The following is a 24,050-nucleotide window of genomic DNA, read 5'->3' as shown; positions in this document are numbered from 1 at the left end:
GATTCAGAACAGCGCGTCTGCGTATGCCTGTGCTGCTCTGTCATCAGAAGATGCTGGGTATTTTTAACACAGTTTGTTTCCTTGTAACCCAGGTTTACAGGAAAGAAAAATCATCAAGACGGGGGTAGTGCACTGCTATTCTAACAAACACGGTTTCGAAGCCGTCTTCCCGAAACTGCTCAATTTACTGAATCAGGTAATTTGGATTAATTTTAACAGTTTCTAGTTACAATTTAAACGGGCTTTATATTATTAGCATTAAATTAAATGGATCTTGGACGAACGGGATATGAGTGTGTCGAATGCATTCAACTGAGCCCCGACAGGGTCCAGTGACGGGCTGTTGTGAACACGGTAATGAACCTTGTGGATTTCATAAAACGATGAGAACGTCTTATACAGCTAACGACTATAATGTTCTAAAAAAGGGTGTGATTCACGGAATTTATTAAGTAAAAGTAAAAGTAAAGGTATCCCTGTACCAGGCCGTGAAGGCCCATAGGGTTGTGAGACGCTGAGGGTTCCACATTATCTAGACAATCGGCTCAAAGATGGCGGTAAGGTAATTATGGAAAATTATAAATACAAACCACTCCGTCCAGTGTGACATGTAAGTTTTTACTGTGTTAAAACTTATCTCCCTTACATGTTTCGGTCCTTACGGGTCATCTTCAGAGGGAACATCATTACAAACTGGAAATTACCATCACAATAGGTGTTTTGATTTAAAATACATACACTTATATCCTATAATGCACAGTACGCATAAAGTCGAACGTTTCAAAATCACAGCAGCTTCCTGGTGTTGTAAAGTTTTCAAAAGTTTCTAGATGTTATTTAAAAAACATTAATTGTCATTACTTAAATTTTTTTAAACCACGTAGGTTCGTGTCCGTACTCCTATCGTCCTTCTTGTATGGGGCAGATTTTGTGCCGCCTGTCTATCTTGATGAGGAGATTCTTGATGTCGTCCAGGGTTTGTGAGTGAAAGCAACGCAGCAAGCCACGAACAAACCCTGGACAACAAGAACCTCCTCATCAAGATAGACAGGCGGCACAAAATCTGCCCCATACAAGGACGAGTACGGACACGAACCTACGTGGTTTAAAAAAAAATTTAACTATTGACAATTAATGTTTTTTAAATAACATCTAGAAACTTTTAAAAACTTTACAACACCAGGAAGCTGCTGTGATTTTGAAACGTTCGACTTTATGCGTACTGTGCATTATAGGATATAAGTGTATGTATTTTAAATCAAAACACCTATTGTGATGGTAGTTTCCAGTTTGTAATGATGTTCCCTCTGAAGATGGCCCGTAAGGACCGAAACATGTAAGGGAGATAAGTTTTAACGTAGTAAAAACTTACATGTCACACTGGACGGAGTGGTTTGTATTTATAATTGTTAGTGTGATGGACCAGAATGAAACAAATCAAATTTAAGGCAAATTATTTAATTAATTACTGGTACTCATTTCTGTTAGAGGCTGAGTCGACCCCAGGGCCATAGTGCGGCTGGAAGGATTAGGTCAATTAAAAAAAAATCAATGTCTTCATCGGGACTTGAACCCGCGACCTTCCGGCTTGTACCATAGTGCCTCATTATTAGTAACGTATAATGTGTATACAAAAGGATGTCCTGTAAATACCGATTTAAGATTCTTTTAACGGTCTGATGTGTTGGAATCTCTCTTTGAGTTCTTCACAGTAAATGGAGAAACAAACAGTGAGCCTCATACCACCGCATGACTGCCCATGACTTGGCGAGCTGAACACACAATTTGTATGTTAAAATAAACACAAGCCCCAGCCGCTGTCCCCCTCTGCACGTGGGCTGCATTTCAAAATACTCTGCAGGCTATGTTAGAACACCCCTTCCGAAAGCGACCATTCTAGCATATGTTCACATTACTTCCCCATCTGCAGCGAGCGGCGTGTCAGCCAAACAGATAACCCCTGTACGCGTCGAACTGGCCCTCCTCCGGATACAAAAATACATTTAAAATGAAAATTATATCAGTATATGAACTGTATTTTATCCCTTTGAAACCAGAAATTCATTGATTACCCCTTCTTAGAACTCGAGGATTGGGTGCTACAAGCCATGCTCCCATGCTCAAAAAGTGCAAAACTGATCTTACTATCTATTTCTGGGTCTCTCCATGTTTCTCTGTCCATCTGGACTGTATAAATGTATGAATTCGAAAACTCCATTATCTTGCGTCCTACTTACATGCCTGAATCAAATCAAATTTCAAATTAAGAAGTGGGGGGGTAAGAAACTATATCTCCGATTTTGAAGGTTCCCAGGCAGTGCCCGTTTGTCCTTCTGCTATAGGTAGAGCATATAATCGGATTTTTTTAAAAATATTTTTGACGCTGGAAGGGGTGCATTATAGTATGCCTGAAATCCACCCACAAAACATTTTTTTATATCTCCGTTTATTTGTACAATCAGTCCATATNCGGATACAAAAATACATTTAAAATGAAAATTATATCAGTATATGAACTGTATTTTATCCCTTTGAAACCAGAAATTCATTGATTACCCCTTCTTAGAACTCGAGGATTGGGTGCTACAAGCCATGCTCCCATGCTCAAAAAGTGCAAAACTGATCTTACTATCTATTTCTGGGTCTCTCCATGTTTCTCTGTCCATCTGGACTGTATAAATGTATGAATTCGAAAACTCCATTATCTTGCGTCCTACTTACATGCCTGAATCAAATCAAATTTCAAATTAAGAAGTGGGGGGGTAAGAAACTATATCTCCGATTTTGAAGGTTCCCAGGCAGTGCCCGCTTGTCCTTCTGGTAAGGATAGAGCATATGATCGGACTTTTTTTGTTTGTTTGTATGTTTTTGCTAAAGTTGGGAGGGCTATATTAAGGCGAAATTTTGATGTTAACAATGGGAGGGCTGCATGTGAGGTATCAGTCTTCTGGGCCCACAAAACATATAAGAATTCGGTCCGTACCTCACAGGAAGCATATTACGTCTCCGTTACAGACACCAAGCGGTTAATCCTGTTTAGGGAAACAATCGCTATTTATTGTNCACGAGGAACAGTCTCCCGCTCGGCTAACCTCTCGTATCCCATCACCATCATAGGGATACAACACAATTTATACCACAAGATGCAATGTCCGTTTGGGTCGCCACAAAGAAGCCTGTGGAGTTGAGGTTCTCAACACACAAGTCACTGTTCGTAAACAGATTAAAGCGGAAGAGAGAGAGAGAGAGAGAGATGGCCGGAGAGCTGGGTAACATACACGACACTCCTACATGAATAAATTAGTTGTGTTTGTTTAATAAAATACCCATTAGCCTTAAAACGTACCCAATTTAAAACCAAACCTTTTTCGTATGATTACTTCCGAACAAATGAGATATACTCAGGGCACAAATAAAACACAGGTATACATATATATAATGGTACTGTCATAAAGACTTTTGTGAATTCAACGGAAAACTGATGTTATCAACGTAATTGATGAATTCTGGGCATAAAATCTATTGACAAAATAATTCATGTTCACGTCCAAAAGTTTGTACCCGTAAAACAAACTCCATAAAAATTCTGTTCTCTCCGATGACAGTCAGAAAATGAACGTGGCGAGAAACGTGTGGACACGCGTGTGTTACTAATTCTCTGTTCAAAATGAAAGCTGCAAAATAAATGTCTCAAAACTGTCAAGAAGCTTGCGTACGTAATGAAAAGCCATACATCTGTTCTTAATATCAAAAAATGAATCAATATTTCTTCTACTGGGGTTCCACCGCCGTCAAAATACGTCAAGAGGTCAGGTTAGGAATGTCTCTGCCCAGTTCGTCATTCTGGTGTGTATGAAGTGAATAAGGAAAATCATGAATAGCATCTGGTTAACCCTGGGTTAAGACACACATATGTATTTGCATAGAACTGTCTATTGGTTAATTTAAATTCGGTGTATCAGACGTCACGACGTCAACTAAAGCTTTCAGCCCTGAAATTCACATTAACTCGTCAAAGCCCAGTGGTTACTATGTATATATATCACCTGCTTTAACATGCCCACACAATATATTTATGCGTTCGGTATGGTTTTCACAATAAACAGCGATTATTTTTCTAACCAGCATTAACCGGTTGGTCTTCTTTGTAGCGGAGACGTAATGTGTTTCCTTTGAAGTACGGACTGAATTCATATATATTGTTTGGAAGAAATTCAGTATTTAAAGGGTTAATAATATTTAAAGAATTAAATTCCTGCCTCAAGGAAAACGCGGTGTGTCTCCGTTACAAAGACCACCCAGTTCATGCTGTTCAAGGAAGTAATTATTGTGTAGTGTGAGAATCATACAAAACAAACAAATACACTGTGTGGGCAAAAAGAAGCGTATGAATTTGCAGCAGGTGGTTCATATGGTTACCATTGTGCTGTGAAGGGTTAATTTGCTCGCATCAATAACGAATAACACGATGGTTTAAATAGTATGGGAGAACAAAATAACAAAAGCTTCGCATTTCATTCCAGCAGAAATTAAATTTCCATTTTGGTCCACTGTTTTGTGTATAAAACAGTAATGACATCAAAACATTCTAAAAGGCTTTATATACAAATGGGGTGAGGGGGGGAGGAGGTGAGAAGGACTTACAGTACAGCACACAGCAATCGGCAAGCATGCTCACTGCTACTCCGGTATTCCTACATCACCCCCCTACACCATAGATAGTATAACAGCCTCACGCTTATAGATATTCGCAGGAGCCGTTGTAGCTCAGTCATCAGCGTGGCAAAACCAGGAGCTGGATTATGAGGGTATCAGGGTTTGATTTCCAGCAGGGGTAGAGTTTTCTCTCTTCTGTGCTTCGTCCAGACCGACTCAGAAATCCACCCCGCCTTTTATTCAACGGGTAACTGGGATCCTTTCACAAGAGATGAAGCGGCCGGAGCGTACAGTGGAGTTATGGGCTACCTCCAATCCCCCCTACGTCTTCATAGCGTGATGGTTAATCAAGCAGAGGCTCAGCTCTATACCTCTGTTCCTGGACATCTGCAGGAAACTTTTACCGCAACAGGGTTCAAGTCTCCTACATTAAGTGGCGCTAGTGTCGTTTACACCACAAAAAATTCGGAGAGTCGCCATGTTGATATTATTGATTGCAGGAACTATCAAAATGTCGTGACCTCTTGTGACATGACAGCCATACTACATTTCGTGAATATTCGTGAACTGGAGGGGACACACACGTGACATATGTCAGGATGATACGGGATGCCTATCTTTCTTTACCGACAAGGAAAGCAGGACAATATACTCAAAGTTTCCAGTCGAAACCAGAGCCATTTAAAGGAATCATTCGTCTTCTTATGGACAGTGTTGTAACTGTCTGGACAGTTCGCAACGAGAAGCTGCATAAATGCGGCTACTGGCATCTGTCCGTCTGTCGACATGGTACAACGAGAATCGCTAAACATGTCTTTATAAACTCTGACACACGACAACTGTACCAAAATGTAAGGACACATCCAAATTTGGTTAAGATCGGGGAGTAGGAACGGAGTACTTCGGTTTCCCCTGCCAATCTTCATTCCACCAATTGCTCCACAATCACTCTCACCTATCATCTGGGGCTGGTACAATAGGCCAGAAGTGGCGGCAGTACAAGGGACTTAGTCCCACCCCACTAGCAATAAAAAAACGGTCACTTTGTACGTGTTTGAGCACTCTTCTCGGATGTAACTCGCTAAATATTTATGGGAGCGAAAAATGTTTCCAACAAAAGCATTACAGGAAAACGAAACAATCTGTATGGTCAATAAAGACTTTCCCTTAATCCTTACTGTTTTTAAAAAAATTAAATAAGTGAACGAATGCGACATACATGGATTTCTTAACTTGACAAAATAATAATTTATAGTCCTAAATTATATTATCGTACCTGTTTGGTGATAATATTGAACTAATACCGAGGCTAATCTGATTTAGTCACGCAGGGTCCATACAACACGTAATAAACAGGTTCTCTCGAATGTGTAAACTCAGCTGACAGCTACATCCAAAACTGTAACAAGAAACCAAGTTTCTTATACCTCATGTACTTTCTTTAACGGGAACGACTCTACAAGCCAGATGGTCGCGGATTCGATTCCCGATAAGGTCACTGAATCTTTCAATTTACCTAATCGTTCCAGCCGCACTATGGCCCTGGGATCGACTCAGCCTCTAACAGAAATTAGTACGAGAAATCTTCTGGGGGGTAAAGGGAGGCCGGCGCGTAGGGCTGAGAACCTTACCGCCATCTGTGAGCCGATTGTCTAGAGAATGTGGGAACCTCGACGTCTCACAACCATACGGGCCTCCACGGCCTGTTACAGGGATAGTTTTACATTTTTAGTTTCTTAAGAGATATAAAGATCAGTTTCTCTCGGTGTGATTCCTAGGAGACGCGACCCAGGGAGGCCTAAACACCCCTCGCTATATAAGTTTGTTAGCGTAAATCAAGCCTTTTCACTGACACATCGCATGGCTCAATGCATTCTTAACAACAAATTCTGTAAGTTATTTATAAAGTTCTCTTAAAAGCACTGAAGTTATGGTACTGGAGTGACAGAAGCACTGTAGTTATGTTACTGCAGTGAAACCCTTTTGATGTAGATAAACTTTGGGGAGTAACATTAAAAAGTTAAGCCGTATATTTAAGCATAAAATCCAGAGTTTGAAGTTCAACGAGATTTTGTTGATATTACTCAGCTAGACTTGCACATACTTTGCTTTGTGTGCTGGCCCGTTAGCTATGCCATTGTATTGCGAAAGCGTAACTTCATTTCTCTTGCCTCCGAGTTTGCTTGGCATCGCGTTCCAATGGCGGCCGTGTTAGCCCTCTGGGTCCGTCCCTGAAAACGGAACGTGACGAGGCGTAAAGCAAAAACCCGGGCAGCATGAACCCAACTTTAACAGGTCTGAACGTACAGCACGGCACAGCACAGTACAGGCTTTCAGTGACTTCAACAAGCAAGAAGCAGTTCCAAGCAGACCTCACGGAGGCAACACCCAATTACGCAGATTCAAGGCTCAATACTAAAGCATTAACGGGTGCATCACAAGCACCGTTTGTCCTTCCATAATAGCACTACGTATATAAGAATTTGTAAAAACAAAATCCAAATCATTATCTTACAATTTGCAACCAACAACAAGACCATAAATGTTACGATTTTTAGGTTCTTTTCTTCTTCTCAAACGTCACGCGTTTGTTTCCGTTTTCGAAGGTTAGGCTCCGAGTTTCGTATTTAAAAATAAATATCTAAAAACTCTTTCAAGATTAGGTCATGCGTTTTGGTTTTACGAATGAATTTCTGCAGTTGACAACGGCATAGTAGGAAGTTACGCGACTGATCATAAATAACAAGCATCTTACGGCTTTCAGATTTATTAAGCATTTTTATTAAGCATTATTATTATTATTATTATTATTATTATTATTAGTAGTAGTAGTAGTAGTAGTAGTAGTAGAATAGTAGTAATAGTAGTAGTAGTAGTAGTAGTAGTAGTAGATTTTTAAAACTTATCGCGCAAATACAGATTCTCTCTAAATTAAATTTGTCCCACATAACCTCAAAGCATCAAATGTCTGTAATTACTCACTCCTATATTTCGTATATAATGTGTAGGAAAAGTAAGGCAAAGCTGCCCCTGTGCTTAAATAATTAAGCATCGCCCCATGAAATACGGAGGAGTGGAGGTATAGTTCCAGAATTCTTGACCTCGGCGCTAGAGGGAGTTGACTGGTTAGTTTCCCGCTCCGGTCGCTTTACACCCGGGGAAACAGATGCCGGTACCTACTGTACAGGAGGCTTGGTGGGCTCCAGAGCCGGTCTGGATGCTGTGGACAAGAGAAGAATATCTTGCCCCTGCCAGAAATCGAACCCAGACCGTCCAACCCGTAGTCTGTTCGCTATACCGACTGAGCTACCGGGTTCCTTATGTGTATGGATGTTCATTACCTAATTCCAAATCAAAATTGCACCGCTTTCATCCAATGGGTCATTACTTAACGTCAGAAACCCAGGTAAGAAAATATTAACGCCTTTTTCATCGGAAGCAAACGCATATAGTAATTAGAGACTCGCATGGCGCATGTGTTCCTTTCCATTTCGTTCGCATGTTCTCGTGGTGCTTACGGCTGAAACTCACTTTCACGTGGAAATATGCAAGCCGTAAGGAAGGACGTCACCACCCCCTGAACACGCGCTTCGTGAACGACGGGGAAATCAGTTCCTCGCTTCGGAATCAGCACTGATCCGCACATCAGCTGCCTCTGGCGTGTCGTTTGGCCTCACTGATATTGCAAATGGATTTCTTATCCACGAGATCCCTTTTCGAGATGAGGAAATTACACAAATATGTCGAATACAAATCGGATACGTCGCAAAAGCAGTTAGGGTTTCCTTATCGCCAGCAACTTTACCTGAATAACTTACACTATATTCCCAACGACATTTTCCGACTTGGCAACGCAGTGAAAATTTTAGGAATGAACCCTTTAAAGTCAAAGACAAAGTTATGTTACGACCAATGGTCAGTCGGTTAGTCTGTCTTGGTGTCAAACCCCACACCTGGGGCCCAATACCAGATTTTTGTTACTGTCAGACAATTAGGGGTTCGTTGATGTGAAGCTCCCTCTCTGACAAGAGGACGGGTCTATCGTTCATAACTGTTGCTGGTCCTCGCCAGCGCAGACATTCTCAGGTTCAAGTCCTGCAGAACTCATGACCAGTGTCTCAGATTCGAGACTCCCCCAACCTGGAGGGTCAGGTCCCCGTGCTTATATCCCCCAGCAATAGGATGACCCAGTTAAACCCCCAGACACTGGGTTCCCTTTTCGTCGCCTCCTACGACTCGCAAGGCTAGGGTGGAGGTATTCGAAACGGTCTCCATACGAGGATTAAAGACTTAATTTCTTCAAAATTTTATATAAAAATTTAGTTTGTACCTCACAGGAAACACGTCAAGTCTCCGCTACAGAGACCAACCGGTTAATGCTGTTTAGGGAAACAATTGATGTTTTTAAAATCATATGCGACACATAAATATACTCTGTGGGCAGAATGCAGAGTTTAGTATCTTAAAGCAGGTGGTACATACACGTATAATAACCACCGAGGCTTTCAAGGGTTAAACGGTTTCCAAGTAAAGACACAGCTGTGCACGTAAATCGCTTCTGCACTATACATCTCGTAGTCACGGTCGCATGGCAACAAGCCCAAAGACAAACACAGAACACGGAACGCAGTAATTTTGTTTTGTATATAAAACCCTTTTCACACAGCATCCAGGTTACCCATGAGGCCCACTCAACTTTCTATCCAATGGGCGAGGGTGGTAAAGCAGACGGAGAGTGAAGTTCATATCTGGCTCGAGTGCGTAGGTTAAGAATGCATGGAGCTATATAGCACTGTTCACCATACGTCTTCATGGCTTGGTGTTCAATTAAGCACAACTCCATATGGGTACCTCTTTCCCTTGGAAATATTCTGGGATCCATACTTGTCCTGGGGAGCCAATAAAATTTACTATTGAAGAACTTTCTTCAGAGAGCTTCTGGACACCCCGCAAGGTTACGCGAACACAGTTTGGGGGAACCACTGGTCGATAGCATGCCAATTGGTAGCCCCCCCCCCAAAAGTATGCGAAAGTATCAAGGCGTTATGAAGGTATCCGTTTTGTACTGTCCCATCACAGCGGACTGCTTTGTGGGGGCCGGTCGCCTGCAATAACCCCTTGAGCTGTGACAGACGTGTGACTGCATTTAAATTTCTTTTTACTTCAGATAAACTGGAATAATGTAACTACATATATTTGTTTTATTTTGTTTTCTTTTAATTACTGCAGCTTTTGTGCAGTACAAATTTTCACAGAACATGAAGCTGAATATGGAACTTCTCTGCGAACAATGAAACGCTTTTCAACGCTCCGTCTCCCCCGGAGTTCGATGCATGCTCTTCGTATCGATTTCAGTGCTGTCGATGCTATGCATGAGTGTATGTATGCATGTCACAGTTAAAGCTGTCAGTAACAGTGGAATTTGTTCTTCCGACTGTCCGAAATTATACGCCCTTCTCGAAAAGCCGGTAACTATTTTCTGTCTTCTATGAAATTCGGCAGCGTATTACGGAATACTGTCCTAAGCCAGATTAACCCAATCCACAATTAAAAGTTTAAAATACATAAATAATAGGTTACGAAATAGTTATGATGATGATGATGATGATGATAAAAACTGTGCTCTATGTGATTAACTGAGCACATTTCTTACTATCAATCATGCTCTGAAATAAAAAAAGAGCATTATGAAACTTGTCATGCTTCAGGTGTCTTATTCTGGGCACTGTACGTATATCCTAACACTATAGGCACAACCTTCACTTTCACAATAATGCAACCTACTTAATGCTGAATTTTAGGAGTTCTTTACAAGAAAAAAATGAAAGCTGTGTGTAGGTCACGTGTGTCCTTCTGTCTGTGACATAATATCAGAACGTGAAAATCTGGAACATTCTCCTTCGATTCGATACGACAGAATTTCACTGAACACTGTTGGGCAATTCCGATTTTCTGGCCCGTAACAATGCCCATTCTGAACAAGGACTTTACACTGGGCTTTACCCTGCATCGCACACAACGTTTCTCACGTCTTGCTGAAATATGATACTGTACTGCTCAAAAGTGAATTCTGCGCTCTCTCTCTCTCTGAAACATTTCGTGTTTCGCTGAAATATCGTTTGCATACACAGGCAAGAAGCGAGCTTAATGAACTGTAAAGAATGCCTGTGGGAACTGTGTGCCCTGGTCTCCTTACATGTGAAGATAGTAAGTACATATTTTTCGCCCGGGGTATGGTTGCTTCCCCTATCAATATCACATTGCACAGTTGCTAAAAAAAAATAACATTCAAATTACGGAATTAAAATTCACTCAATTAAAACAAGATGTAGCATGAGGGTTCGAGTCGCAACCAAAACTCTACCGCAACACTTGCATATTGCTTTGTTAACTGTTGGCTACCGTACACACTGCTAAGAATACGGAATGAATTTCACGATAAGTTTGTGTGTACATCGTGGGAAAGAGGAGACACAAAGTTACATCTTACATACATCAGAAGCAACACAGTTTGTAGGGGGCACTTTGTGGCCGAACAAAAAAAACAGTTTAAACCCGCAAACCATAAAACGCGGGGAGCGTCGAGGCAGTCCAGACTGGATTTAAGTAAGTACGGTCCTGTCCAGTCCAACCAGCCAGAGAAGTGCTTAAATAGAAAAAGTACGGATCCATAGGACATCGAAATTAAAGTTTGCGAAAACGGAAGCCCCTTTATAACGTACAGTAAAAGAAAACAGTGCAGTAATGAAAATCCACATTAAAAACAATTTCCGTGCAACTGTCAGAGGATTTAGCGCATACTGACATTAGTTGTGTTCGCTGTCATGTTACTGCATGACGTCCTCTGAAACATGTGCTGCTGGTGAGAAAGCACGAAAGGGTAATGCGCCGTCTGCAACCCGTAATATCTAGGACAACATTATGAACTAAAGAAATAGACGATAGTCGCTTTGAAATCTCTAGAAACAGCGGGAATTGTCTGCAGTCTAGCTGTGATTGTCATTAACTGCTGTGAAGCATCAGTCCTGGGTCCAACATGAATAGAGTTCCCCTGTTTTCTTTTTGCCAGTCATTTAAAACCTCAACTTTATCTCAGTAATATATACAAATTCAGTTCCTACCCCACAGGAAACGCATTAGGTCTCCACTACAAAGCCCAACCGGTTAATGCTGTTTAGGGAAACAGTCGCTGTTTATTGTGAGAACCATAGGGAACACACAAATACCGTGCGGACAGAATGCGGAGTTTTGTTATATATAAGGATTCAGTTCGTACCTCACAGGAAACGCATTAGGTCTCCACTACAAAGCCCAACCGGTTAATGCTGTTTAGGGAAACAATCGCTGTTTATTGTGAGAATCATAAATACAATGTGTGGGCAAACTAAGAGCACAGTGCCTTAAAGTTTTCTGGTGAATTATTTATATCTTAACGCCGAATTACATGAGATCACATACGAGTAAGCTAATGTTGTAAAAAAAAGGGACGGTACTTGAAGACTGTACTTTCTCATCAAGTTTTTAGGAACGTTATTTCTCTGGACCTCTTCAGTTTTCAAGAGCGCGCGATAAATAAGATTTCACGTTCCAGCTGTTTTAAGAGCACACTCGTGGGGCAAATTTTCACCCCGTGTTCATTAAGGGTTCCATCACACGCTGCCTCACACTAATGAACATGTGAGGCAAATTTCACTTTCTCTTGGTATTTCAAGGACCTCGACTTCCTGATATTCACACATTTTACACTGAAAGAATTCCAGACACAGCTGCAGAAATAACCATCCAGGAATTACATTAGAACCCACAGACCTGGTCCTGCACAGCTTGCCCCTAGGATAACAAAATTAATTTGCAGCCCGAAAGAAAAAGAAAATAACTACTCAATAACGCTGTCAGTATCTCAAACTATATTGCGTTAAATTCTGGGATGAATGATGAATAACAAATTGGAAATACCGTGGAAGGAGACGGTTGTAGCCTAACTGAACGTTCTGTCTTGGTTTATATCTCAAGGGACTGAGAAAATCCATGAAACATCTAAGTTATGACTCTCGGTGTCCAGACCGAGATTCGCACCAGACACCTCCTACATAATAACACCAACTTGCTCAGTGAAATACCTATAGACTCGACTAGTAAAATTGGTGCAATAACATAATACCAGAAGAAAGACAGACATAGGAAGACCAAGAAGTAAATGGCAGGATAAGTTTGTAACTTCTGAGTCGATTGAAGTTATGTTTGCCGCTTTCGTCTTTATGGCTTCTTGCGTGGTTTACCTTTCGTCACTGAAAACACAAGACAGTATAGTCTCCGAAACGTCGGTGAATTTCCAGAAGACAACACTTGTCGAAATCACCGCTACGAAATCCTCAAATACACACACACACACACACACACACTGCACGGTTTATACACTCCTCGCAACAAACTGACATGAAACTTTCGAAATGAATGCAAAGCTCTTCTTGTAACAGGCCTTGGAGGCCCATAGGGTCGTGAGACGTCGAGGCTCCCACATATTCTAGAGTTCTAGACAATCTTCTCACAGGTGTTAGCCCCAGGAAGATTCCTAGTACTCATTTCTGTTAGAGGCTGAGGCGAACCTAGGGCTATAGTGAGGCTGGAAGTATAGGTCAATTGAAAAATCCTATGCCCTCATCGGAAATCGAACTCGCGACTTTCCAGTGCCTGAACCAACTACGCTACCGCGTGGCCCCTTTGAAACGTATGCGCACGCAGGAGCAGTTGAGACGCTTAGTCATGACCGAAGAAATGTGAAATAACAAAGCAGATGCATGGAGCCCGTACAGATGCTGAAAACGGCTCTAGCCTGAGTGGAACACGTTCAGTTTTTGGTGTAGATGTGACCCTAAACCAGGGCTGTGAGTAGCTCGGATTGCGTACTGTGGAAAAGTGGGATTATAGACGAAAGATAATTTGGAAAGGATTCGCAAGGAGCGGTCGTGCTCTGATCGAGAAGCTATGCTGGCCCCTTACTGGAGCGACTGAGGAAAACGACAAAAATCCTGCCAAGCTTGCCGGTGCTACGGCCGAAAATGTCACACGGCATATCCAAACCTGGTGACTCAATAGCGCTAATGACTCTCTGAAAATGCTCACCTTCTGCCGCAAATGCGTATACATGAGCAACGGTGGGGGAGGAGGGAAACCGGGGATCTTCAAATTCACCCTGGATATTGGAAAACATCAAAACTGAAAAAGGAAGGGAAAATACCAAGTCGCCAGTCGCTTAAGAATGTCCCTATATTTTATGAAACCCGAGGGTTCACTGCCGTGTTCACAAGAGCCCGCCTGCGGTTTCTATCCTCAGCCAGATCAGTCTAGTCCATAACACCCCACCCTACCTCTCTGATATTCATTTTAATATTATCTTCCCACTTATACCTAAGTCTTCGTAGTGGCCTATTCTCTACTCGAATCCCCACGAAAACCCTATATACAGTCTTATACCCCATTCGTGCTACATGACCTGCCCATCTCATCCTCCTTGACTTGATCATTCTAATTATACTCGGAGAAGAGTACAAGTTATGAAGCTCCTCATTATGCAGTTTCCTCCAACCTCCTGTCACTTCACCTCTCTTCGGTCCATATGTTCTCCTCAGCACCCAGCTTTCAAACAGCATCAAGGAACACTTAACCAAACGTAACCTAACGTCATGAAACTGGGAGCCCATCTTGAGAAACCGCCAGTTGTGCAGCTACTCATGAACTTTCCAATATTTTATGGAACCCGAAGGTTCATTAGCGTGTTCACAAGAGCCCTCAAACGTGTCCCCCTTCTTGAGTCAGATTAATCCAGTCCATACCGCTACATTCTATCCCTCTAAGAACCATTTTAATATTATCTACCCACCTACGTCTTTTTCTTCCTAGTATACTCTTCTGGTTTGCCCGCCAATTGTCCTACATGCATTCCTCTTCTACCAAACATAAGGCAAAAATTAAAATGTGAGTGTCCTGGAAACAGTTCATGGCGCCATCTAGTGTGTTTCTTCTACACAATGATCACTGAAAATATATTCTTAAACGGTTTAAATTACTTCGTAAGCAAACATTCTATCCGTTACCTCTCCCTACGAAATACCCTGGCTGCCCCAACGCTATGCAGACCTGAATAAAAAGTGCCCCATCTCCTTTTTATATAGTATTAAAGTTAACGTAATAGATCAGAGTACATTACCGCCAAGAGGCACTCCACTGCAAAGTTGTGGGTACATTTCCAGACATGACAGTCTCACTCTCCTTGTGATAACAGTTTCTCTAGTTACACTCTTTAAAAGACACTACAATAAAACAAATCGTGAATTCTCCTCAGCATTCGAAACATTTACACTCGGACACAAAACACTTCCGACGCGGTACAACTTCAGAAAATGTCTGACTTCTAGATGACGTAGTTGAGAAATGGAGCGAAAACAAATGACTATCATCACACGCACTAACTTCAGAGAACACCAACACCACTGAATTCAAAACAACAATAACAATAAACACAAGCTGCGTCTGTGTTATGGCCCTGGGACTAAGTGTAACTTGAAGTAATTCTTCTTGTAGCACGGATTAGCCTTCGTAAACAATTTCATTTCACACGCTACGCTACATCAAACCGCAATGGTTTATAAACATCACTTACTGAATTTAGTTAATATCTTAAAAGTGCTGGAGCTGTTTGTTATGAAGTGCTGTGATATTGTGGGTTCGATATCAAAACGGAACTGCCACACTCGGTCAGACCGACACCACTACACGAACACGACTGACAGCAGCAAGCGAGGTAACTTCTCCGTCTGACTGAGTGTTAGGTATACGAACACATCCCGATCACCCCTACACACGATAACAGTTCCATCCTTGTCTCAGTCGAAGGTCATTATTTACCTGGAAACATGAACACTGACTGCGGGTCACGTACTTTGGATTTTAGCCCTTCAGAGGATCGCTAGCTCTGGCATTCATAAACCCTCGTTTTGATCATTTTACATACGGTAGGACTCCTTGGACGAGTGATCACTTCGTCACAAGGCCTCTATCTAAACACAGAATAAACTAATGCACATACCAAACATCCATGCACTGTGTGGGGTTCGAACCCACGATCACGGCTTCCGAGCTAGCGAAGACAGCAAATGCCTCAGACCGCTCGGCCACTTTCTCACACAATGTATGTGTTTCATGTGGTTCTCACAATAAACAGCGATTATTTCCCTAAAGAGCATTAACTGGTTGGTAGACGCACTGTGGTTTCCATGCGGTGTCTCTGTGCGTAATTAGTTAAGCAGCACGCCATGAAGACGCACTGGAGAACTGAGTTACAGCTCCACCAGTCTTTACCACGACAGTATATGGAAGTGAATGGTCAGGTTCACGCTGCGACAGATTTACCTCTGGGGAAACAGACTCCCGGTATGCATTGGATAGGAGGCTGGGTGGGTCCCAGAGTCGGTCTGGACAGAAATCTCTTGCCCCTGACGGGAATCGAACACCTGCCGTACAGCCCATAGCTATCCCAGGTATTTCTATGAAGTACGAGGTTAATTTCTTAGATCTTATTTAGATGAACGGGGGGCTCAGGAGAACTTTTCGAACTAACAAAACGGGAACTCACAGAAGACTGGAGAAAGTTACGCAATGAGCAGCTTCGCGATTCGTACTTTTCACTAAATGTTAAGAGAATATTGGAGGATGAGATGGGTGGGGCATGAAGCAAGCATGGAAGATATAAGAAATGCATATGATACGTTCGGGGAACTGAATGGAAGCAATGTCTGTAAAATGTAGGTACAGACAGGAGGATAATATTAAAAATGGGTGTTCAGTAAAGAGGATATGATTCTGTCGATTAGATATACAACTTGACTGGCTGATGTCGGGCTTTTGATTACTGTAATGAACCCTCGGATTCGATAGAAGGCAGGGAATTTACTGAGTAGCTGAGCAACTGTAAGATTCTCCTTCATGGAGTGAATGATACCGAGCAGGTTGGCGTAGCGGTAACGGTCTAGACTCGTACTCGGATGTTCGGTTCGAACCTCGACCGGGAGACCTGTTATTCTGACAAGAGGTTTATGTGATTTTCCTTAGTTCGTCAAGGGACGGATTACGCTGAGAACGCCTACTTATGAATCCTTTCCAATTCATTATTCATTTCCGGTAATCATCCTACCATTCGACGCCATGTGCCTGAGACGCTGACAGCTTCGTTATTATACACCACAAGAAGAAAGACGATATAGTTCTCGAACTCTTCTCCAAGTATAAATAGAATGATCAAGCCAAGGAGGATGAGGTGGGCAGGGCATGTAGCACGAATGGTGGAGAAGAAGAATGCAAATAAGATATTAGTCGGAAATCCAGAAGAAAAGAGACTATTGGGAAGACCAAGGCGTAGGTGGGTGGACAATATTAAAATAGATTTTAGAGAGATAGGATGGGATGGATTGGACTTATCTGGCTCAAGACAGGGACCAGTAGAAGGCTCTTGTGAACACGGTAATGAACCTTCGGGTTCCATAAAACGCTGGGAAATTCTTGTGTAGTTGCAGATTTGACTTCTCCTCAAGAAGGGCTCAGCTCCATAAGTAAGTACTCAGGCTCGCCATCCGCATGTGGCTCTTATCAACCGTTGCCACGGCTCGCAGAAACGAGTATTGCTCAGTCCCATCTTGTACGAATGGGTTAAATAAAAGCAAACACCGCGTGGAAAGCAAGTCCTAAACACCTGTGCTATCCAGTCCACTTCTGTCGGCAGCTCCCGTGTCTCATATACAACACAGATATTCGGAAAATTGGTCACCCCTGGTTCTATTTGTGTTGCGTTTAACAACGCTGAAAACAGCTGCTTAAACTACACTTCCTTAACAGAGTGTGCTGTAGATGCTACAGGTATCCTGGGGGGGGGGGAACCGGATCTGCCAAACAGAGAAGAACGCAAGGTCCCTTCGGTTCAGAGGGCAGTGAGATATGCTGCAACCCGCACCGCAGTGTTGCAGAAGTGTGCCCTCTTAGATTCGACATGTGCCTGCCTGCCTGCCTGCCTGTATACAAGTCAAGTACGACTGAATGAATTCTGACAAAATTTGATGTTGGAGAGCTCCACTATAATCTCTCAGTACAGTCTGATATTCATGTTGATTAGACCCTATGACCTTCGTTCCGTGTGAAAGTGGTCAGTATCGCAGACGTTTCGGAGATTCATATTTCCTCCGTCTTCATGATCGAAATGAGTATGCTGGGCAGATGTTTCTGTGTAGGCCTACACACAGATTGTTGGCCCGAAAATCTACAAATGCACGAACACTCACCCCCACACCCCTCACTCCCATTCTTAAGATGGAGGCTGTGCGTACCGCCGAAACATCAGAAACTCTGTACACCTTAACATGGTGCAAAGAGCCAAATGCATGCTCAATATAAACAATGACTTGCTTGCTGAGGATGTGAAACTGACCGTTCACCTCCATTTAGTAAGAAGGTTAAGAACGCGTGGTGCTGTTCCTCCATTGGCGCGGTAACGAGAAATCTCACAGTAGTTACTTCACGTGAGCTACATTATCGTGTGTAGGGGGACTATTGTTGTGGGGATCACAGAGTGTGCTGGAAGACGCGAGGAATGAGCATGATTATGGAGAGGGGAGGGGGACTGAAGAGGGGCTAGTGGCTTTGTGTGCAGCACGGAACAGACGGGCCACTCTCTCGACCTGCAGCGCGACCGTGGAGCCTTGCACCCCGCACAGCAACAAACACTACGCTCACAACTGACATACCGCTGTGGTAACCGCCACGTCACAAATGAACCTGAATGCATACATTTCCTATATTAAAAGTTTTGAGGTTTTCACGGCGGTGACTATGAAGAAAGCAGTCGCGATACGTTCCTCCGAAACGTCGGTTAACACCACATCTACACGGTGCCACATCCCAGAAGGCTGCTTTCTTCATTTCCTATCTTGCTTAAATACTAACAGGTAGAGCAGAGGAAGTCTGTCCCTGTTCTCACTTAGTTATCATGAAGTCGTATGGAGAAGTGGAGGTACGGCTTTTCTCATTCCTAACCTCTGCGTTGGATGGAGACGAGTGGTTAGTTTCACGTTCCGTCCGCTTTACTCTCAGGGAAACAGCTATGGGTGCCAACTGTATAGGACTAGGTGGGCCCCAGAGACACTCTGGACCCTGTCTCTGACGGGATTCGAACCATAATTCCTTGATCACTATGTCGACTGAGCTACCCCGGATACGGCTACAGTAGAACCTATATTTATAACAGAACAGTCCTCTCCTACCCTCCCCTGCTTCCCTTCACGCTTACGTAATATTTGATGAATGAGTAGTAACTTTAGCGACGTTTCGGGGGAACGTATCGCCTATATCTTCAGGGTCGAAGAATAAGTCAGGCAAGAAACCAGCAAGAAGCAAGCAGTAGACAAGAGATGTGTCACATTCCACAAGACAGCAATCCTCCTCACACTCACCGCTCTCTAAATTTTCACTTACAGAATGTTTTAAAACCACAGTTAAAAAGAAAAAAATATTTACTGGGTCCTTGTCACCACGGAATGGCGCGTCCTAAGTTTGCGGACGAAGACGGCCTCCAGATATGCAGGATAGCTGAGAATACACTGAATGAACAATCGCGGACAGCCGACAAGAGGGGGTTCTCCAGCTTGTGAGTTGGGCGTAGGGCTAACGACTCCTCGTCGTAAAAACAAATTTGTTACGAAATGTTATGTTACAAAGTAACTCGGACTTGGAAAGGGTTTTTCGTTAAACGACCTAAGCTAAGACCAGAAGGAAAGAGACCATTAGAAAGCTTCAGACGTACGTGGGAGGATAATATTAAAATTGATCTTTGAGAGATAGGATGTGGCGGTATGGACTTGCTTTGTCTCATTCAGAATAGGGACCAGTGGAGGACTCTTGTGAACACGGTAATGAAACTTCGGGTTCCATAAAATATTTGGGAAATTCCTGAGTGGTTGAGAGACTGGTAGCTTCTCAAGAAGGGTTCAGCTCCGTACACTTTTTTACATATACAAACTTGTATCTTCCCAAACCTCGACATACTCACGGGAGACAGAAGTTACAGATCGGTCCTAAATTTCAGTTATCTTCAATTTTCTTCGTGTAATGATATAGGGCACTTCAAAGTCATGAGGTTTCCGAGGCAGAGACCCGCTGTAGCGTAGTTGGTTGAGGCACTATGATACAAGCAGGAAGGCCGTGGGTTCGATTCCCGATGAGGTCATTCGATTTTTTAATTGACCTAATCCTTCCAGCCGCACTACGGCCCTGGGGTCGATTCAGCCTCTAGCAGAAATGAGTACCAGGAATACTTGGGGTGAAAGGAGGCCGCCGCGTAAGGCTGACAACCTTACCGCCATGTATGAGCCGATTGTCTAGAAAATGTGTGAACCCCAACGTCTCACAGCCCTATGGGCCCACCCTACCAGGAGCCTTCCTTGGAGGGGAGGCTAAATGGCGGCGGGCTGGTAAGGCTGCCAACGTTACCTCCCTTTGTGAGCCGATTGTCTAGAAAATGTGTGAACCTCAACGTCTCACAGCCCTATGGGCCTACCCTACCAGGAGCCTTCCTTGGAGGGGGGGCTAAATGGCGGAGGGCTGGTAAGGCTGCCAACGTTACCTCCCTTTGTGAGCCGATTGTCTAGAAAATGTGGGAGTCTCGACATCTCACAACCCTGCGGTCCTGCACGGTCTGTTACAGGGATATCTTTACTTTCACCTTTTATTTTGATGTAGAACTGTATTTATGTTATTCGTATGTCTGTCACAATAAACAGCGATTCTTTCCTTAAACAACATTAAACAGCAGACCTTAATAGCAGAGATGCAGTGTTTTCAGTGAGGTACGAACTGAATTCTTAAAATTGCTCTATTTAGATATACAGCCCCAGATGGGGCTCGACACCAAGACTGACTGACTGACTGACTGACTGACTGACTGACCGTCAGTCGCAATGTGACTTTGACTTTGACTATACAGCGACAGGCTTCAAAAGGTGACAGAATGTCACACCAAATAACATTTCACATCTTCTGAGTGGCAAAAAGACCAGGGGAAGCTATTCATGTTGGACCCAGTTCTGACGTCTTCAAGGCAATTATACTGGCAATTGCAGGTAGAAAGCAGACAACTCCTGCTGTCTCCGTACTCCGGACTTCACATGGCTAATACCTACATACATTCAAATAACTAATACAATGAATGAATCGATATGTTCCTAAATGCAGTCCGGGAATTAAACCAATGATTGATGTCAAATTATAACGGGCCATTATTAATCTCCCCAACGTCTCCCCTTAATTATGAATGTAACAAAACATGACGCTGAATGTGTTAATGACGTCAATCGGCTATTACAATAACATATGCATGACTGGTTCTTTGTTTCGGCGGGAATTAGGTGATTTTGGGGTTCATAGAAATTTAATGGTGTTGTCGGTGATAAATGTTACACGGGGATGAATTATCCAACGCCCTGAATGAAGCAAAACGACAAATGAAGAGCGGTAATGCTTGGAAAAAGAAATTCCCATCACAGGTTCATAGGAACCTGTCATTAGGCTGTTTTCTGTGCCAGGTGAATCCAATCCATATCCTTACACCCACTTAAGATCCGTCTAAATACCTTACTGTCCTATCTATAGGCGAGTCTGACGCTGATCATTCTGAGCCCTTATTTATTTTGATGATTATAGATGACCATGAAATTTATTTCTAATTAATTCTCGGTAATTTAAATTTCAAAAGTCTTATGTTTCGATATTACTGGAAATGTATCGTGATCTATAATATCGTATTTCATCGTCTGGGACGTGCAATACGGTGTTTACGTTGAAAATTTCTAGATTCTGGCAGAAACAAGAAGTCCGGAGTTATGACATTTACGATCAGTCATAAATTTAGCTCGGGTACAGGGAACCGGACGCGCCTAAAAGGACAGGTCAGAGCTTGTTACAATTGCCTGTGAATGAGGGCCAGTATGATTGGGTTGCCTCGTTCAAGCTTCCCACGGAAGATGGGATGAAAATGTATATGTCAACACCATCTTTCGAATTCCCGGCGTGGGGGTGCAAGCCATTCCACAAAAGGGGAGACTTTCACAATATTCCGAACTGAACGGACGTGACCCTTGCACGCTCCGGGACATAGCTAGCCGATAGTGTAACGCTGTAACTTAAAGCTAAGAATACATTAATTTAACAGTGTGGTGAATTAGCAGGTGAATAAACGTCAATTGGCTCAACTCTCAGAAAAACGCTTTCTTAGGCATCGCTACCCTGAGACTCATGCAAACCGACCCAGCTAGTTTCCCGTACCTATACCGATCTTTCTTAGTTTGATCTGTGAGAACAACTTGCAGTGGCCATCATACACTGTCCTAAGGTAGAAACAGGTGTAGCAGGGATAGCACCATTCCGACTGCGCCGATACAAGCAAAGGCGGGTTGGAAAAGAGCGGTGTTAAGTCTTCCAAGTGGCATTTTCCGCATCAGTTTTTAAGATTAAACTTTTGCAGGAATCTTTTACTTAAGGTTATTTATTCCACGTACATGATTATGTTCCCGATGAAATTCTTACTTTTATTACGTTACACAAGGAAAATTACTATTCTTCGCCCAGAATATATCATTATCACAGTATATAGTCAAAACTTTAATTTAAAAAATATAAAGATAAAGCTATCCTTGTAACAAGCCGTGGGGGCCCACAGGGTTGTCAGACGTCGAGGCTCCCACATTCTCTAGACAATCGGGGTCATAGATGGCGGTGAGGTTGTCAGAGTTACTCACCGGCCGCACCTTTATCCTCAGGAAGTTTCCTGGTACTCATTTCTGCTAGAGGCTGAGTCGACCCCAGGGCCACAGTGCGGTTGGAAGGATTAGGTCAATTGAAAAATCCAGTGATCTCATTGGGAAATTAACTCACGATCTTCGGCTTGTAGCATAGTGTCTCAATCAACTACGGTACCGCGTGCCCCTTTAAATTTAAAAAGTAAAGTTTATTTCTGTAATTAAAAAAAGAGCGATCGAGGATCCTAGTCACACCCAAAAACTCTACGGCAGAACTTGCACATCGCTTTAACAGCCGTGGCTGCCGTACATATTGGTAAAAGTGCAGAGTGAAATTCATAACATCTTTGAGTGATTTCTTTTAAGTCCGCGATAGGAAGCAGGAAACAGAACACTTACATTTAGGGGCAAATTTACTTACTTAAAGAAGAAAGAAAGATTCTAAAATCGCTTTGTTCTTTATGCGTTACCGCTTGCCTGGCTCAGTCTTTCATCCTGAAAAAGGAGGAAATATTTTCTTCCGAAACGTCGGTAAGCTTATACCATAATATACGGTATATTCTTCAACCTGTCGAGTGCTTACACCAAACAGGAAACACGGTTACCAGCCTGCGCCTTTCTTGCCATAAAGTTGGTCATTATGTCTTTCATATTTCATGAACTGCCATTTGTATGGAAACTCGATAACGCGGAGTTATTTACAAATGGAAAACGAATTGAATTTCTCGCACAGAAACAGTTGTAAGGGGACTGACTGCAAGCACTGCGACCAGCGACACGCTGACATCCTAGTGCGATCAATCATGGCTGGAGGCTGGAGAAGGCGGGGGGGGGGGNCATCATTCCTGTTCGGAAGCCTTAAAACCACATTTGGACAGAATTAATAGCAACCGCAGGGGTCTGTTTTGCGACAACTAACCGCGTGTTTTGGCAACTGCAAGCTAAGAAATATTTCTATGAGATGGACCGTATTAGAAACAGTGTTATGGGCTCAATTTTATACTATGGTAACTATATGTACCACCTGTTGCAGCATTAAAGAAACTCTGCACTTTACCCACACAGTGTATTTGTGTGTGCCGTATGGTTCTTACAACAAACAGCGGCTGTTTCCCTAAACCGCATTAACCTGTAGGGCTCTGTAGCGGAGACGTAATGTGTTTCCTGTGAGGTACGAATTGAATTTGTACGTTCGTATATCACGTAATATCGTCTGGGATGTGACGCCGTGTATTGTGGTACAAGTCCACGAACATCTGAGGTATGCGTATAAACATGCGACGGTAAAACAACCGTTGCTAGGGAACAGCTCTTTGGACACGTTATCATGGAAACGAGACAACATGCAATTATGGAAAAACGTTTTCTGTGCTGTCCGTGCTGAGGCCATAAAACAAGGTCTAGTAGTTCGGTGAGGCTTACACCCGTGTGGAGGCGGGGTCGAACACCTCCACCGTGACCCTGCGAGTCGTAGGAGGCGACGAAAAGGGAAGTCTCAAATCTGAGACAGTAAAATAGGTCGCGAGTCCCTTGGGACTCGGAACCGAGAAAGTCTGCGCT

At 42.9% G+C, this 24,050-nt stretch overlaps 1 protein-coding gene across 3 annotated transcripts in view; it reads right to left on the bottom strand.

Annotated features, from left to right (window-relative positions):
- The window catches only part of LOC111874138, a 611,561-nt gene that overhangs the window by 311,353 nt on the left and 276,158 nt on the right, over window positions 1–24,050 (bottom strand). The window contains exon 1 of one of the 3 annotated variants that reach the window (XM_023869368.2): window positions 14,864–15,425. The exons of the other annotated variants lie outside the window; for them this stretch is intronic. The gene's annotated coding sequence lies outside the window, so the exon portion shown is untranslated. Of the gene's footprint in view, window positions 1–14,863; window positions 15,426–24,050 lie in introns of those variants that run through there. 3 annotated transcript variants of the gene reach the window in all.

Source organism: Cryptotermes secundus, unplaced genomic scaffold (assembly GCF_002891405.2).
Source record: "Cryptotermes secundus unplaced genomic scaffold, Csec_1.0 scaffold26, whole genome shotgun sequence".
Lineage (NCBI taxonomy): Eukaryota > Metazoa > Arthropoda > Insecta > Blattodea > Kalotermitidae > Cryptotermes > Cryptotermes secundus.
Note: the sequence above shows the minus strand (reverse complement) of the source record. Positions and strands in the feature narration are given on the sequence as shown.